Consider the following 19689-nt stretch of genomic DNA (forward strand, 5'->3'; position numbering starts at 1 on the left):
AATATTAGAGTCCAAAGACTAACCTGACACTGCCAAGTCCACCACTAAATCATGTCCCTAAGTGCCACATTTACTTGTCCCTTAATATCTCCCAGGATGGTGACTCAACTCCTTGGGCAGCCTGTTTCAGTGCTTCACAATCTTTTCAGTGAAGAAATGTTTCCTAATATCTAATCTAAACCTCCCTCAGTGTAACTTGGAGCCATTTCCTTTCATCTTATTACTGGTCACTTGGGAGAAGACACAATCTGTACGTGATTATAACCCCTTTCAGGTAATTGTAGAAAGCGATACATTCCCCCCTGAGACTCTTTTTCTCCAGGTTAAACACCCCCAGCTCCCTCAGCCACTCTTTATCACAACTGTGCTCCAAACCCTTCACTAGCTCTGTGTGTCCTTCTCTGGACACACTCCAGCACCTCAATGTCTTTCTTGTAGTGAAGGGCCAAAACTGAACAAAGGATTCAAGGTGCGTCCTCACCAATGCCAAGTACAGGGGGACAGAACTTCCCTAGTCCTGCTACCAGAGCCAAATGCATCGCATGGACGTGTTGAATTTGGTCCTCTCCTGGTATCTACCTCAGCAATAGTATCTTAAGTGTGTGGCATCTATAGAGCTTTGCTAAAGATCAGTGTCCCTGGTTTCTGTCTCAAAAGTCTTATAGATTCACCTAAAAAAATGCAGCTCAGTGAAGTAGATAATAGTAACACTTCCCTTGGATAGCTACCCACTTTGAGACACAGCTATTATGAAACCCCAGGACTGGGAGAATTTATGCTTCCTTTCTTATCATGATAACTTACACTTTGAAGCCTGATGAACATTCACTTCTTTCCCAAGCAAAGCTGCAGTCCTGGGCAGAAGCACTCCTGCCCAGCCAGGTTCAGGTCTTGGTAAACAGCATACTCCCCAGGCAAGTGAGAAGGTTACAGAGAGAACTGAACCTGCATCTCTCAAATCCTTTAACTTGCAATGTTTTTTTACAAAAAGTGTGACCTTTACTTCCTCCACTATTGTTTGGAAAAAAAGAGGGGAGGGAGGAGAAGGAAGCACCTGCATTTCTTCAGAAGAATGCTTTTTGACTGTGTTCCTCAAGTGGCATTTGCAAAAGAACACCATTTCTAAATCCAGATCAGACTTGGGCACGAACAAGGCAAGGAGCAGCTCCCTTTGGTCCCCATCAAGCCTCTGCACAAACCCAGAAAAACAACCTGTCACTTACATAGAATACAAAGTCAAACCCTGAAATACAAACAGGATATTTCTTGCAAGATGGTGATATTTTCATGATTATATTTTGTGATTCAAAGAACACAGATGCATAGATGATTTCTGTGTGACTTTTACTGGAAGCTGTGAAACGGGTTAGGTGCCTGTCTCATGTAAATGACTAGAAAATATAACAGACAACTATCTGCATTTTTCAGCAATTAAATGACTTATTGAATCTGTCTTTATTTATTTAAAGAGAAGAAGGAGTAAGAACAAACTGCGAATCCTTATGTTACTGAAGTGATCTGAGGATAAATATATTAAAGATTTAAAAAAACTATATAAATAATATGAAGGGTAGATGAAGGTTAGAGCTCACCTGGGTGCGTGGATTTTTTTCGTTTTTTCTTTTGTGTGTTAAAGAGAAATCTAACAATTGAAGTTATTTGGAATGTCTTTGGTCCATCTGAAAATAAACCTTTGCTCCCTCTGAAAATAAATCTGCATCTTCCCCAGGCATTGAAGTAGAAAAACAGCCATGGTGCTAAGAATTAGAGACAGTCTAGGTGCACATACAGTGGAGAGAGTCATATTAAGGGTTCTGGACAAAATGTATTTAGGAGAGAACTTATAAATACTGGGGCTATTAAGAGCTAAATTTTGTCTGATAAAGACCTAATGTGGCCCTAGGGTAGAGTGTATGCCAAAATTCCCTCCCTCTCTTCTCCACGCCATTGTTCATTGGGCCAGAATAATTGAATTAAAATTAATTTATTAACAATTAAAATAAAGTAAAACCAGACGTTGTTTAAAGAACTGGAAAAAGAATCTAGTACCATTCTTTTTTTATGACTAAAATCACAAATGAGAAACCCAACTATTCAGGCAATTAACATCCTTCGAGGGTAGAATCAAATGCTTAACAGTAGTGGAAGTAATAGAAAAAAAAGACCTTATAAACACATAAAATAGAACTGCAAGGAATCTGATACTACGAATAATAACTAACATACCTTTAAGAATAAATACTGCTAGAACACATCTCTTGATCAAATAGCAATAAAAGTAGAACAAAAATATATGTCTTGAAAGATAGAATTTGCTTGTAAGGGATAAAGAATTTCCTGTGTTCCTTGTAACACATTACTGAAAAATTAACTTCAACTAACAGTAGTATGTAATTTGTTATATGATCTGTAAAACCGTCAGAAGGCTCACCAATGCTTTAAAGGACTGATAAATCATACTTTGAGTTGCAGATGAAAAATTTGTGTAAAGTGTCATAGCATTTGTTACTAGTACTTCTATAGCACATTTTAGGTAGATAGTAATAAGACACAACCTAAATCCACAGATAATAATCTACTGCTTGTCATGGACTAAAAAATAATGTAAAGGACCTGAGAAGAGACTTATAAAAAGGAAATAAAATAAGAGTCACTTTAGAAACACTGTCTAGATTAAAAAAACTGTATACGCATGGAGAGAAGAAGTTCCTGCTTGGATAATGGTAACAGATTTGGCAGTCTTCCTTGTTTGATGTACTATGAAGATAATGAGTGATCTGAGCATCTCAACACAGGGCAAGGAATACAGGTGAGAGGTGAAAGAACATAGAACTCACTGAGGACCAAGTTCTCAATCACCTATTCACTGCAGCAATGACAAGATGACTGCTATTATGCTTATTTGGTGTCCAGTACCTTCAGTCTGGCCTTGTACTACAGTGTAAACATAACATTAAACCTTGTAGAAAACCCTAGTTTGAGGTCTCAGGTTTGGCCTCCATGACACCTGTTGTCACTGACAGCACACTTAAGCTAACAGTACCATTGGCCATCAGAGACTGGAGAGTCAGTCTCTGCCCCCCAAGGGTACGGCCTGAGCCCAGCAGTGAGGTCATCATGTGTTTCATCAAAGCTGAAATCAGAGCCTCACCTCCCGGACTCTAGAAAAAATGTGAGCCCACACACACACATGTTCCCCTTCTAGCCTGTTTCTAGAACGTATTAATGAACAACATCCCTTCCTTGCTTCAGCTGAAGCCTACAGTTTCCCAGGAGCAGAGAGTGGGGAGAGAAAAAGCAGATAGCTCCGCTCTCAGCTGAAAAGCAGTAAGCAACATCTTGAGTCTGTCCAGGAATGCAGCTTCTCTCTCAGCTAGGATTTCCCAGTCTCAGCTTGATTCTGTCCCAACTGGACATTGCTGTAAATAAAGATTCACTACTAAATACAGAGGTCCCAATGTTACAATCTCAGCTTAGGGTTCCACATCTGAGATTTCACTGTGAGAAAACAATGATTTAGGATCAAATCTGAGCTCCGACATGCCACACAAACTGTTTTATCTCAGCTGTGAGTTATCCTGAAAAGAATGTTCCCCAAAGGAATAGTTTTAGTACAGCAGTTCGTGCAGTAGTTCCTTTGCAAGGTAGTGCCGACGATCAGACAATCACTCCACTGGCTCTTGGCTCTTAGAGAGCCCTTCAGAAAGCCCTTCAGCAGAATCCAGAATTTCTTCCATCCTACTCCTAGGGAGATGATTAGAGCAGAAATATAGGTCTTTATACTGCAGGAAATCTGACATAAAGCAATTTCAAAGGCAGACAGGAGCAACTAGTCCATTAAAACTCAACTCTCAACCCAGTAGATCACACTTTCTTTCCCATGGTGTGGGGAAAGCAAAGAGTGTGGAAGCAAAAGAAGTAAAAATTACAAATCACCAGGGACTATATACAGAAGACGGTGTGTCCTGAGACAAGCCCTCCCCACATGACTATAGACACTGATTATTGTCTGCAGTTCTGGGAACATCAATTTGGGAAACATGTTTTTTAACAATTTGTTCCATAGAAGCCTCTGTCACAGGATGTAATTTAGAAGTTTTTACACTACACTGGGTGGCACAAATGAGAAACCACTGAAAGCAATGAAAAAAACATGCCAGTTCTTACTGAAGCCTGCCATTTGGCTCCAAGTCAGGATGCAGGGGAGTCAGACAAAGTAAAAACAGGAGCCTGAGGATGAGAAACACGTCCTGTGGCACCCACAACTAATAAAATACTGGAGCTTGCTCCTTACACACCTGTAACCACCACAGTTTCTTCTCATGTCTGACTGAGGCCCAGTTTCTACCATGAGTATGCAAATCAAACCATTCTTATTCCTCAAGGGTAGAAGTGAATTCACCAGGAAAATGTGAAATACGTACATACCCTTTATTTCTTTCCCTGAGTGCACAACAAAGACCTTTGCCTCCCTTTTATTTCCACCCTTATTTCATTCATCTGCTCTGATAAGAGCTTCCTTATTAGATGGGCTTTATTTCATGTTTCTCTTTTCCTTCTTTGTACTATTACTTCTCATCTCTCAACATTCATGTATTTCTTGATGTCAAAAAAGAAAGACAATTCCCATGTTAATAGGAAAATTCTGTATGATTTCAATCTTTGTTCTGTTAAATTACTGTTATCTTTCCCTCTTTGCACGTTTCTCAAAGTTTTGAGGTAGGTATCTATCATTTTGCATAGTATCCTATCCAGGCCTATCATGTTGCACAGGCTTTTTCCAGCATGATCTCTTTTTGGGTCTTCTCATTTTTAATGACTTATCTCAGACCACCTGTGAAGGCCCTGATTCATCCCCTTGTTGTTTTCTGATTATTTAGCTGTTTTTCACCTGCAGATAGCTCTTTACTGCTGTTTTAAAGCAAACTGCTAGATATACTAACACTCATCATTTCAGTGTTTTGTATTTCACAATTTGACTCACTTTTCAAACTGTTCTGTAATCGTAAATGTCTTTCTTTTGTCTTTACTCTGTGGGTGTTCCCCAGAACTCTTCTATCACTTCCCCAGTCTTTTTCTCTTCGATCTTAGCAACCAACATTTTTATCTCCATTCATGGTACGTTATCATTGTCAGATGACAAACCATTGTATTCATCTTTTTATTTTTTCTCCTTGTATATCTTTGATTTTATCTTTGCTTTTTTTCCCCTTGTTTTTCCATAGATGAAAAAACTGACCACCATAATTTTATTTACCTTAAAGCATGGATTTTCATGGCATATTGCCATATGGCATAGAAAAACATGATGTGCCTCTGCATAAGACAGCTCAAGATAAGGGAGAACAGTTTAAACATCAGACTGCTGGGAAGACCTAGGTAAACCATTGCAGTCATTCGTTACTTGAGCTTTCTCCAGTGAGGCTTAATCCCGGTTCTGTTTGATAGTTAAAAAACTCACACTTTTTGGCAGGTTTCAGGCTTCGTTACAGTAAAGTGCTCTCTGTGGAATCTGATCTCACATCTTTAGCTATGCCGTACTAGCAACACCAGTTTCCTTCCAGCTTCGTGTTGTTCTTTTCTTAAATATTGTCCAAAACACCTGTGTAATCTTTTTACTATAATACTTTCATCTTTCTGTTTACCTTTTTCACACTTGTTCTCAACCTGTTTATAAGGATTAATTATACCCATGACATTTGAAATCACTTCCCAAGGGCAAAAACTAGCCCAGAGAAAGAGTAGGAGTTTCATCAGGAACTTTTATTTAACCAGGGCTAAAAATAATTATGGAAATTTTTTTGGCATTTCAGTTTATGTTTTAATACAGGACTCATAACTTACTTAATTCTTAAAACAAGATTAAATTGTCACATATTGTTTAATAATCAAAATATCATATGCAGAAATCTCAATTACTCTTAGGAGTCATTTAGTACATTTATTATATACTTTATATACATATGTACATTTACAATTAATAGTACACTGACAACCAACAGAACTAATGACTCTGAGTGTTAATTACCAGGATTAATTGATATATATAAAATTTTCATGGGTAGAAACTCTGAATCAAAACTAAAATTTTTGTGTTTGTGGATTACACAGTGCATGTGGTTTTGCATAATGTTTTCAAGGAAGAAACAATATTTTTTGCGATTTCTACATATGTATAGAATTTTCATTGCCACATGGATTGAAACTATATTTTTCTACTTTGAAAGGATTAAAAATAAATGTTGTGGAACAAAAACAAAATCTACATGGATAAACAGAAGATCGACATCCTTAAATATGATTTTGGTGTAAAACAGAGGTCTGACAAAGAAAAATTAGGTCCAAAAGCACCCTTGTTTTTTTCAGGATGGTGGGACTGCACAAAATACAATACACAGTTCTAGCTTTTCCTCATATTCACTTTGCCTCATAGCTGGCTAATACATCCTTACAGAGTCAGTCAACTTTCTCCCCATTCTTCCTTCACTGTTCACTATGTAAAATAGGGGTAATGCTAATTACTTACATAATAGAGGTAATGGAGATATTAAATGCTGATGTGAATACTTTATGCTGACAATAGTTTGACCCAAGCACTGTGTTAAATACTATAATCAGTACAACTGCCAATCTCTCCACTAAGAAATTTTCTGTGTCTTTTCAGAAAGACAGATGTCTGTCAGGTCATATACACAGTACATACATCAGATAAAAGTTGTGGTAGGCTGGTGAAGTTTCTACTGGTTGGAAAAGAAAAAGTATAACACATAAACACACACAAAAGAGAACCCAGCAAACTACAGGCTGTTCAGTCTTACCTCTGACCAGCAAGATGGCAAGATCATGGAGCAGAACCTCCTGGAAATTATGCTAAAGCACATAGAAACAGAGGGGTGATTGGTGGCACCCAATATGACTTCACTAAGGGCAAACCATACCTGACAAATTTTGTGACTTTCTATGATAGGATTACAGGATTGGTGGGTAAAGGAGAGTGGCTGATGTCATCTACTTGGACTTGTGCAAAGTATTTGATGCTGTCACACACCACACCCTTGGCTCTAAAATGCAGAGACATGGATTTGATGGGCGGAACACTCAGTGGATAAGGAGTTAGCTGGATTGTCATAGTCAAAGAGTTGACTCAATGTATGGATGGAGACAAGTAATGAGTGCTGTTCCATACTGGGACCACTACTGTTTAACATCTTTTTTGTCGATAGTGTTGGCACAGTGGGATTGAGTGCACCCTCAGCAAGTTTGTGTGTGACACCAAGCTGAGTGATATGGTTAATACTCCAGAGGGAAGGGATGCCATCCAGAGGAACCTTGGCAGGCTTGAGAGGTAGGCCTGTACAAACGCCATGAAGTTCAACAAGGTCAAGTGCCCTGCTTCTGTGTCAGGGCAATCCCAGGCTGGGCAATGAGTGAATTGAGAGCGGCCCTGTGGAGAAGGACTTGGGGGTGTGGGCGGATGAAAAATTGAATATGAGCCAGCAATGTACACTCACAACTCAGAAAACAAACTGCATCCTGGGCTACATCAAAAGGAGCATGGCCAGCAGGTTGAGAAAGGTGATTCTGCCCCTACTCCACTCTGGTAAGACCCCACCTGGAGTGCTGCATCAAGCTCTGGGGTCCCCAGCATAGGAAGGACATTGACCTACTGGGGTAAATCCAGAGGAGGACCACCAGGATGATTAGAGGGAGGAAGCACCTCTCCTATAAATACAGGCTGAGAGAGTTGGGGTTGTTCAGCCTGGAGAAGAGAAAGCTCCAGGGAAATCTTATAGCAGCCTTCCAGAACCTAAAAGGGACCTACAAGAAAAATGGGGAAGGATTCTTTAGCAGGGAACATAGTGACAGGACAAGGGGTGATGACTTTAAACTGGGGGAAGGTAGATTTAGATTAGATAATAAGAAGAAATTCTTTACTGTGAGGGTGGTGAGGCACTGGCACAGGTTGTCCAGAGAAGTTGTGGATGCCCCATCCGTGGAAGTGTTCACTGTCAAGCTGGATGGGGCTCTGAGCAGCCTGGTCTAGTGTAAAGTGTCTCTGTCCATGGCACTAGAAGTAGATGACCATTGAAACTAGATGGTCTTTAAGGGCCCTTTCAACCCAAGCCACTTTATTATCCTATTCTATGACTCTAATTACTCTAGAGGGGAAAAAGAGTCACTTAAATGTAGAAACAACAGAGAGATTAGGTTTACTGAAAGTTAGGTGTTGCAGGCATGCTGTCAGGTTCTACAGAGACATGAAAATCTTATTTAGAAAGCTGAATAATTCAATTTTACTCTAAAGTAGAGTCATAGGCCTTTCTATTAATGCTACAGAAACATTATGAGAAAGTTATTTGAATTCATTCTCTCCTAAACTGCTACAGGTCAATGTCTGTTGGCTTGCAGTTGTTGGTCAAACACACTCGTTCCCTCTTATTAAGAGTTATAAGAGAGCTATAAAAGTTGCAAAACACTAAAAAGTGTAGAATTCACTCATGGTTTTGGAGGCTGCAAATTGGAGGACATGTGTTCCTATATTCAAAGAGAAGCAGGTCACCTCTTCTATGTCTCCAGACACTGCAGTAATGAAACCCACCCCTGTGCCCTAGTCTTGAAGTCAGCAGCCAAGGTACTTTTTCTTACAGCATGCAAATTAGAGAAAAGAGCCAACATTTCCTAGAAAGACAGCAGACTTTTAATTTAAAATTCCTTTTTAGAAGCTTCCATCTATATAGAGCTAATTGATTTACTGCAAAGATTTTTTTTCCTTCTTTCTCCTCAAATTCTACTTTATTACTGCAATATGTTCTTTACATGTATGTGGAAAAGAACAGAGAGGGGAGGTAAAGAGATGTGACCAACTAAAGAAATTATCTTTTTTTCCTTTTTAAGTTTTTAAAACAAATCTCACAAAAAAAAGTAAACATACCACTAAGCATTCGCTAAGGACTAGCTAGATGGAAATAGGCAAGCATTAACTCGCTTTATAATATTTTCATTCTCTGAAAAAACAATGAGGATGTGGATATTTACCACAGTGGAAGGAATGAGTAGTTATTTTTACATCCAGACATCGAGGAACAGTTAGATAGGCTTTGTAATATGCAGTGGCAAAGACATTTACTAATCTAGTATATCTTTTCAAATGAGATTATATTCTACACAGCAAATTCACTTGACTCCTTCTAAAAATACACAGAAACAATAATGAGCCAAGAGCATAAGACATAACCCATGCCTGCATTCAAAAAAAACCCTCCCATGGAAGAGCAAGCAGTAGTTATAGTAATGCTTGAAGATTATAAAAGAATCGAGATCCATAAAGGAAACTTTGGGCAGTTAATTTTGTTATCAGATGTATCTGAAAAAAGGTCAGGAAATCTTTTATACACTTCAGTTACTTCAGTTGGTTTTTTTTACTATTTAAAATAACCTAAATCAGTTTGTGAACCTAGTTAAAGACTGATCAGACAAGCCCTTTAGACAAGAAGAAATTTCAAGAAGTACTGATCTTAACAAAGCAGATCTGTCAAAGCCAAAATAAGGCCTATTTTGGCTTATTTAAGAACAATAAGCAATCCATCAATTTATGTAAGTAGAAACATGTAATTTATCTTCTAGTTTTTAAAAAGTAAAAAGTGATCAACAAAGTCATGATCACAGAACTCTAAAAATCAGACATGCACTAATTTTTCCCACTCAATATTGTTTGAACTCCCATTGCTTTTAGTCCTAGACAATGCAGGAAACATATTGACATAGGAGCCTTCCCCGATCAAACACTAATGAACCTCATTACTTTGAGCTTTTGTTCCCTACCATATACTCTAGAAAACCCAGACTATATTGTCCTAAACAATGGTGGCCTTGTAATAGTGTTTAGAATTCATTTGCAATCAGAAAGAAAAAGAGAGATTGGAATTTTACAAAAAATGTCAGTTAAGAATAGAACAGGAGACTGCATGGGAAACAAAAAATAAAAGAGAAGAAAAAGGATACACCTGGAGCTTTGTTGGCTCATGAGAGAAAAATGGTGATCTAGAAAAGTTTTCTAGAAAGGTCCTATTAAGGAAACTGAAAACTTAACAGACATTTGTTTGGGCTACAGTAAAACACTAATAAGTGTTATTTATAAACAATTGCATGTGTAGTTATCAACTGAAGTATACTACATTTGATACATTTTCCCCTATAGTAATCTCTGTGTTTAATCTAGTTGTGAATTTATTAGAGAGTAAACCTTTCACATGCACAAGCCAGATATTCAGAGATCTGGTTAATTAATTTGAAAGGCCTAATTTTGGAGACCTACTACCTGTAAAAAGTGATATTAAAAGAGATTTCATAAGAATACAAATGGATAATTGCAGAGATTATAGACTGCTGTTATAAATTCCTGATTTTTCTTCATTGGTTTACCCAATAGCTGGATCATTCTCCCCAAACTGAACATTTCCAAAGGAATAAAGGTATCAGGTGAGCAGGTATCAGAGGTTTCAGCTATGCCATTTGCCTCCTGCCACATACTTATAGGTGATCATCAGCTGAACAAGACAGGGAATAAATGCATGTTTGCATTGCTCAGTATACCTTGTGCTGGTTTGGCTGCATATTTTGACTGCAATATATAGGTCCTGCTCACTACAGAGACTCTAGTCTCACAAATATCTGTGGGACTTCAAGCAAAACAAATCAAATATGTTATTGAAGAGAATTTTGCAGGTAATAGACAAAGAGATAGAAATAATGGCATTTCCCTATTATATAAAAACTGGAAAAAACAGCTCACCTCTTCACAACCTCACTTCTATGTTTTTGTGTTTCCTGCCTCCTTAAACATAGGTAATGTTTTTAATTCCAGAGGACTAGTCTTTTACAGCATAAAGTGAAAGGAGTTCTGCTATTTTATGGCAACAAAATATATAACAGAGTGTATTTTTCTCAGTCCTAGGTTTGAAAAGTTGCAATAAACGTCAGAAGATTCAGTGACACTATATTGTAGTACATAGTCCGTAGCCAACCTGCTAGCAATAATCCACTCTAATTGCAATTAAATAAAAGGCATGCAAATGTGCTGAATTGCAAAGAATAAAAGTGCTGAGGAAATATGCTTCCACTGAGGTATTATTTACTGAGATAAAATCCAGAACCCCAATTCAAACTTTTTAATACTCACCAAGCACCCCACAACTAAATCCTTAAATATTAAGTTATGACAGATCATGTTTTCATTTTAAATCCACATTTACCTTAATTACCTGATTTGGCTTGCCACTTCATTTTTTATTAAAGGATTTTTTTATTCACAAAACATATTTCAAAGAAAGTGTGCTTGTCGGCTCCTTTTCCACTGTGGTAGCTTTACTGTCTTTCAACTGAAATCTCCATACAGCAGACAATCATCACTAATGGAAACAATGCAGAAACTAAAATTAGTGTCTCATTATTCAGAAATCTTTTAATATTATTCCTTGTGCTGCAGTAAATTGAGTTGAGGAATAACTAGCTTATTTTGTGGAATGTGAGAGCTAATTACTGCTTCACTGTACAAGAGGTACTAAATTATCTGTGGATTTTATCCTTTAGAAATACTTCAGTTTGTGGTTTCCTCCCCACTCATCTAACTTGCTTTAAGCTGCAATGTTTTTAGCTACAGACTTCCTTAAAAATAGTGTGTTTTCCAGGCACAAATATTATAATACTGTTTAATTCACGTATTGGTTTGGGTTTTTTTTTAATACAGTAGAATTACTTCTGAAAGGAGTATACAATATATGAGCCTTCTAAACTTAATGTGTCATTCCTAAAGTTCAAAGGTTTTGAAGTTATTAGCACTCTTCAGCCAAACTGCTTCATTATCCTAGTTACATCCTCTCTAGTTACCTTTGCTTTTCTCTTGTTCATAACCTCAGGATTTGAATATGCAAGTTATACAGTAAAATACAGTAAAATCCAAAAGTGAAAATTGTTGTATGTAGGAAAGAAGAAATCAAGATAAGAACATACGAATCTTTATCCTTCTGTCATCTGTAAGTCATACGAGATACAAGGAAGACTCTTAGTAATTTTATGAACTTGCAATGTTTTATAACTCAGACAAGGCAAGCCATCACTGAGGAAGAGGACATGGTCTCAGGTTGGTAATAAAGGGTTTAAAAACAACCACAGGCTGGCACATCCTCTTTAGAGAAAAAAGTTTCAGAGCAAAAGGTACACTGGGATGAAGCTTCATTTTCTCTTCAGCATCAATGACATGATAGTTATTTTAGCAGCTGAGAAGTCTTAGATGTTACAAGATGACAAAGCAATAGTCCTAACTATACAGAGCAAAAACCTGTAGGCTAATTGTGTGCTAGCCCTAGAGACATGAGGATAAATTATCCTTGTGTTATGACAGTGGTCCCAGGGCTTGCCATTGGAGAGAAGGGGAGAATCCTTTCACTTCATTACAATATATTTTAAGGAAAATTTTTTTCCCCAGAAAACAAGGCAAATGAAACCCAGAGACAAGAAATGAGTTTTCCTTTGACCTTTGTCACGAAGTCCCTGGAGACAAGTTCTCATAAGGACCTCATAATAATGGAGGGAGGGAGTAGTGTGAAATAAGATCCTTCTCTTGATATCATCAGGGAAATTGAACACAGATTCTTGTGTATTATTATGTTTTAACACCCCAGATGCACATAGGTACTGTATGTTCTATTGCAAACAATCCATTACATTTATTTCAAAGATAGGAGATGAAAATATTTAGACAACAGTACCTCTAATTTACAGTTAAAATTATTTTAAAAAACAAAAAAAACTTCATGTGACCTCTGGAATAAAGCAACAGACCATCATTAATTTGCTGTTTGGGAATGCAGAATTTTACAGTGTGAGATTGCAAGGAGGAAGGATCAAGTTTTTACTTTCACTTTTCAAATTCTAAGAATCCAGGAAGTAAACCTTACCAAAGTGGCACTGTCTTGTAAATTAGTCTTATACTACAACTTACTGCATTTTTTTTTCTCTCAAAGCCATTTATCCCAAAGGTAAAACAGTAAATATAATCAATTATTCCAGGTATTATGTTATTTAAAGAACCATATCTATTTGTGCCAGAAACTGGACTAACAAAATTCACTAGATGATCATAAGCTACCAGAAGGTTTGAGAAGTTCATCATTTAGACATCATCAGAGATCTTCGTCTAATTGGTCCCAGTAACCTAGAAATGTCAGTCTAATGCAATTCTCTTGGCTGCATGACCTACTCGCTGTTCCTAAGAAAATACATTTTTAAAAAACTCTATTTTAAAATGTTCCATACTTTTTGCACTGGAATATATATGTTCATCCCAGAAGATTCATTACACAAAATCCAATACTATATTCATCTAAAACATCGTTTTAGCCCAATTAACTAGAATAAAATCAATTGATCTGAACACAGACAAACTTGTCATATTGCTGACTGCTTTGTTTTATTGCTGTGCAGGACATTCGAATTTCTACAGTCTAGTCCAAGAGACTAAAACTGAGCTAGGATTCAGTCTAGGTTTGAACTATGATGCTGAAACATGTGGAGGCTGCTAAAATATTGCACTTGTTTCTCTTCTCAAAAAAAACCCCCAAAAAACCCAAACCAAAAACGAAACCAAAAACCAACCAACCAACAACAAAAATCCTCCCCACCAAACCTAGACCAACTAAAATAAATAAATTTGAGATTGAGGCATCTATTAGGTAAATAAATTTCTTTTCCCTGATCATCCTCACATTGAATACCAAAATACCATCTCAATTAGCCAACACCACCTGAAATAGACTTTTCATGCTGAGATCCCTGAAGTAACATGAAATCTGCTTCATCATAACATCTGTGGTTTCAGCATGTCCACATAACTGAAAGGACTAAGTACCATATTAGACTGAACAGCCCAGAACTGATACTAGAATGAATAAATAAGATACTAGAATAAAGAGTCTATTTACACTGTCTACTCACATTTAGTGGCTTGAATATTACAGTTTTGTTGAATAAAATAGCTAAACATTATAGGATAGGCCACAACTAGAGCTGCAGTACAATAATATTGTTTTCAAAAGTTAAAAGAAAAACATTGACAAGCTATTAGTTTCAGTCCTTATCTCCGGACAGGTCTGGAAGCAATAATTTAAATCACTTTATCTGGTTTTCCACAATCACAAATAACCACTTGGTATTATATTGTGTGTTCTTATCAAACTATTTTTTAAAAAGTCACAACTCTGCAATTCTCAAACTGGAAACTGGGAAACACTTGAATTTGTTTGTAGTCATAATCTTTTATCCACCCTGTTTACTTTTCCAGACTAAACTGACTGTGCTGTTTCCATGTCTTCTCACCTGTCAGTGTCTTACTATCTATCACAGCTGCAATTCCAGGCTGAACAAGCCCTTAAAGACTGTGGCAGATCAAACGTTCTCAGTATTCAAGCTCAAGTGCCCCAGTACTGTGTGTCAGCACATTTTTTTTTTAAACCTGGAGTAATCTCTCATTCCTTGAACACTGCCAGCTAAGGTGACAACATACATTTTTATAGCAGCCTGATGCTTACTTCTTCAGACAGCATGTATGCAGAACACAATGGGAAGTAGAATGCTTCACCAAAAATATAACAAGTCAATTCTCTCATGGATAACCTTGTTCTCAACTATAACTTCTATGCAGTTGTTTATCTTCTTTTTTTTCCTTCTTCTTCAAGAAGAGGAGATGTTTCAGTCCTATCTTTGTGGCCCTTCACTAGACTCTCTTCAATACATCCATGTCTGTTTTCTACTGGATAGCCCAGAACTGGGCACAGCACTCTACATGTGGCCTCACCAGCGCTGAGCAGAGGGAAAGGATCACCTCCCTTGACCTCCTGGCACTACTCCTGTTAGTTCAGCCCAGGACAGTTGCAGCCTCTTTTGCTACAAAGGTCCATTGCTGCCTAGTGGGCTCATTAAATTACTTTTAATTAATGCAATGCCTCCATATCTTTAATCCACTGAAAAACTGTGATAAGTTGCAGACCAGTTCTACTTGTCAGCAAAAGCTGACAAGTTGCAGACCAGTTCTACTTGTCTGCAAAAGCATTTCTTAGAGCAGGCAGAGAATCTGGAGTGTCATGGGGGCTTGAGGTGGAACTTCTGCAAGAGTTACATCTACCATATATTCTGACGCACAGCAATTTGAATGTCACAGACACCTTGGAACTACATCTTGCTTGGCAATATTTTAGCTTGGATTAAAAACATAATGAGTTGATGCCTAATTTGTCCCTTGCTTCATTAGTAAAATTAGGCTTTTATAGATACATTTAGTTGTCAAGTCACACTCCAGAATAATTAATTCTACCAGACTTCTAGTTTGCTCATTAATCTTATCTGGATAATTTGTGCCATGTAAATGAAGAAGGAGGTTTATGTTTTTAGAATTTTCAGTGGTGTATTACAGATAATCTTTCTAAAATGATTGTGGCCATTTAGGAATGTTGAGGATATTATTAATTATGGAAAATAGTTTAATAAGAAATTAATACTTGATGGAAGCTTAAATACTCTTTGGTAAGCTATTTTGATGACTCAGAAATAAGTGACTTTTTGTGAAATATTTTTGATGTAGTGTTCTGTGGTCTGTTAAATCTAATGTTTTAGAATCTAGCAGAATTTTGCTCCAAAAACTTTTAGGCTGACAATCTCAGGCAATCTCTACATAGAAGGTGTTGCAGAGGTTCTAAGATGTATATTTTTCTTGTGAATGGAACATCTTATTATCCACAGTTTCTACTGGCCTTATTATGAAAAAAATTATGAAGATAAATATTTTACTGTACAATTATAATTGTATAAACATTTATTAAGACATATTAGCTACCCACTACAGTTTGGAGGCCCCCAGCCAGCCCCGCCACACTGAGGAGGCTCCTGGCCGTGGCGGGGGGAGGTGGGGTCTGCGGCACCGGGGGAGAGGAGAGGAGAGGAGGAACCTCAGAGCACACAGAGGTTTGCCAGTCCAATCTGGGGGAGGGGGAGGGGGCCCGGCAGGCTGTGGGGTCCCCGGACTGTCAGGAGGGCCGGTGGGGCAGTCCTGCTTGGAGGGTTGTGGGTGGGCAAATCTCCCTGGGAATATCCCTTGGTCTGTGTGTAGGTGGCTCAGGAAAAGTAGGGAGTGAAAGGCTTGCCCTATTCATTTTAGCGGGGGAGAAGCTTGTGTGCCCTTATGAGGTTGCGAGCTATGCTGGCGAAGGTATATGCCTCCAGCAGAATCTCTCATGCCAGATGGGTCAAAACTGAAGGGTCAGATAAAACGTGTCCATGGGCAGGATGAGCTCACTAGCCTTCCAGCAGTCATCCTAGGAGAAAGACAATCCTAATTCCAAACCTGGGTAGATGGAGCTCACTTAGCCCTGTAAGGCCATCCAACTAAGAGAAGGACACTCTAATCAAACCTATGTCCTAAGCACCTCGCTGTCAGCATCCAAGCTTGTTCAGCCCTGACAGATGAACCTTAGGATTAAAGGGTGGGTCCAGTTCTGCGCATGCTGCGTCTCACCTAAAAAAAAATCCTCCGTGCAGGTTTGAGGGTGATATCCACATTTGTAAAGCCCTGTAGCAACGGGCAAGGGTTGAAACAGCAGGTGATAAGGTGCACTGGAAGCCGCAGACCCAACTCTGCATGCAGGTGGTTCAGAACATTGGTTGCTGGAGACAGATACCGGAGATGACAGTCTCTTTCAGCAGCATCCCAAATGACCAAGCAGCCTTTTCAAGGACAGCACTGCTTGCTCCACTTGGAGAGGGGCCTAGAAAAGGTGGCCTAAACAAAGCTCATCTCCCCTTCATCCAATTGGTTAACTGCGACCAAAGGGTATCTTCTTCAGGTGGGGTCACACAAAGATCAAGAGACAAAGGCACGCACCTGCCTCCAAAGGTGTACCTAAATTGATTCTCGCATACTGGAACATCAGAACCGTGCTTGATACTGAGGATAGTGGACGTCCTGAGCATTGCTCTGCCCTAATTGCCCATGAACTATCGCACCTCAACATTGACATTGCTGCTCTCAGTGAAGTTCGTCTCTACGAGGAAGGTAGCCTTAAAGAACATGGTGCTGGTTACACACTCTTTTGGTCAGGTAAGCCCAGAACCGAAAAACATCTTTCAGAAGTTGGCTTCATGATTAAAAACTCTATCGTTCCTAAACTCAAAAATCTGCTGACAGGTCACTCTGACCGCATTATCTCCCTATGCCTTCCACTCCATAACAACCAACACGTTGTCCTCTTTAGTATATACGCCCCAACTCTCCAAGCTGACCCTGCTGAAAAAGATAAATTTTACACCAACCTGCACCACCTTATCCAAAAGATTCCTGCAGATGACAAGATCATTATCCTTGGTGATTTCAACGCCAGAGTAGGTAAGAATTTCGATGCCTGGAAAGGAATATTAGGCAAGCATGGTGTTGGAAACTGCAACTATAATGGTCGCCTTCTGCCAGAATTCTGTGTGGAGCAACAGCTCACCATCACTAATACTATCTTTCAGAAGAAAAATAGTCTGAAGACAACCTGGATGCATCCCAGATCTAAGCATTGGCACTTCATCGATTATGTCTTGGTGCGACAGAGAGATGACCGCGATGTCCACCATACTCACATGATGCTTAGTGCAGAATACCAAACAGACCATTGACTTGTGTGCTGTAAACTTAACTTCAATGCTAAGTTCAAACCTAAAAGAGGCGGTATTACAAGGAGGAGACTCCAAGTTAACAATCTCCAATCAGCCACAGTGAAAGACAGATTCCAGGTAAATCTTCAAACTAGGCTCAAAAATCATTCCATAGATTCTATAGATGCCTCTCCTGAAACACTTTGGCACCATATTAAAAATAGCATCCTGCAGTCCTCTGAAGAATCCTTAGGGTTCTCCCTCAAGAAGAACAAGGACTGGTTTGATGAAAACAATCAAGAGACCCAGGAATTGTTGAGGAAGAAGAGAACCGCTCATCAAGCACACCTTGCACTGCCATCCTGTCACGCAAGAAAAGCAGCCTTTCGTCTTCCATGCAGCAAGCTCCAACAGAAACTCTGTGACATCCAGAACAAGTGGTGGACCGATCTAGCTGGAAAAACTCAATTGTGCGCAGATACAGGTGATCACAAAGGATTCTATGAGGCCTTGAAAACAGCATACGGGCCTACATACCAGGTACAAAGCCCTCTACTCAGCACTGATGATCAAATGCTTCTAACAGATAAAACCTCCATTCTGAATTGTTGATCTGAACACTTTCAGACTCTTTTCAGTACTAACCGTGTAGTTCAAGACCCAGCAATTCAGTCCATCACACAACAACCGATGAAAAATGGATACTGCCCCCACTTTAGGAGAAACTCTTAAGGTCATATAGTAGGTGAAAATTGGCAAGGTAGCTGGAGTTGAGGGAATTCCACCCGAAGTTTGGAAACATGGGGGCCAAGCGCTCCATGCTAAATTTCACGAGTTTGTGCTGCATTGTTGGGAACTAGGTAAACTACCATCTGACCTTCGTGATGCAGTCATCATCACCTTGTATAAGAAGAAAGGTACTAAATCAGACTACTCAAATTACCGTGGTATTACTCTGTTCTCCATTGCTGGTAAAATCATGGCAAGAATACTTTTGAACAGACTAATACCCTCTTAGCAGAAAGAATTCTACCTGAAAGCCAATGTGGTTTCAACAGGAGCCAACAGGAGTACCACAGACATGGTATTTGTTCTCAGACAACTGCAAGAGAAGTGTAGGGAACAGAACAAAGGTCTCTATGTAACCTTTGTTGACCTCACCAAGGCTTTCGATACTGTGAGCAGAAAAGGTCTATGGTAGATTTTGGAACGTTTAGGATGTCCCCCCAAGTTCCTTAAAATGATCATCTCACTCCATGAGGATCAGCACGGCCAAGCCAGATATGGCAATGCACTTTCTGAGCCCTTTCTAATAACTAATGGTGTGAAACAAGGCTGTGTTCTCACACCAACCCTATTCACAATCTTTTTCAGCATGGTGCTCCAAAGGGAGCACCTCAATGGCAGACCTCAATGATCCAGGTGGTATCTACATTCAATATTGTACAGATTGAAGCCTATTTAACCTAAGGCGACTGAAGGCCCACACCAAGACCTTAAATCATCTTGTCCGGGAGCTGCTTTATGCTGATGACGCTGCCCTTGTCGCCCACACAGAAGCAGCTCTGCAGTGATTAACATCCTGCTTTGCAGATTCTGCTGAACTCTTTGGGCTGGAAGTCAGCTTAAAGAAGACAGAAGTTCTTTATCAACCTGCACCTCAGGAAGTCTTCCTTCATCCCCATATCACCACTGGTGAATCAGAGCTCAAATCAGTCCAGCAGTTTAATTACCTCATCTCCTTGGATGGTAAGATTGACGGAGAGATAGACAACAGGTTAGTCAGGGCATATAGTTTTTCGGAAAACTCCATAAAAGAGTTTGGCGAAATAAACACTTGAAGTACAAAGATCAGTGTTAACAGAGCCATTGTGCTGTCTACTCTCTTATATGGATCTGAATCATGGGTTATCTACCGCCACCACCTGCAACTCTTAGAACACTTCCACCAACGCTGTCTCCGTACAATCCTAAACATCCACTGGTCAGACTATGTGACTAATG

At 39.0% G+C, this 19689-nt stretch overlaps 1 pseudogene; it reads left to right on the plus strand.

The window, feature by feature from the left end:
- The window catches only part of LOC115307805, a 56967-nt pseudogene extending 37753 nt beyond the window's left edge, over positions 1-19214 (plus strand).
- Positions 19215-19689: the final 475 nt, after the last annotated feature.

The sequence above is a fragment of the Manacus vitellinus genome, unplaced genomic scaffold (genome assembly GCF_001715985.3).
Source record: "Manacus vitellinus isolate BGI_N305 unplaced genomic scaffold, ASM171598v3 scaffold_55_pilon, whole genome shotgun sequence".
In the NCBI taxonomy this organism is placed as follows: domain Eukaryota; kingdom Metazoa; phylum Chordata; class Aves; order Passeriformes; family Pipridae; genus Manacus; species Manacus vitellinus.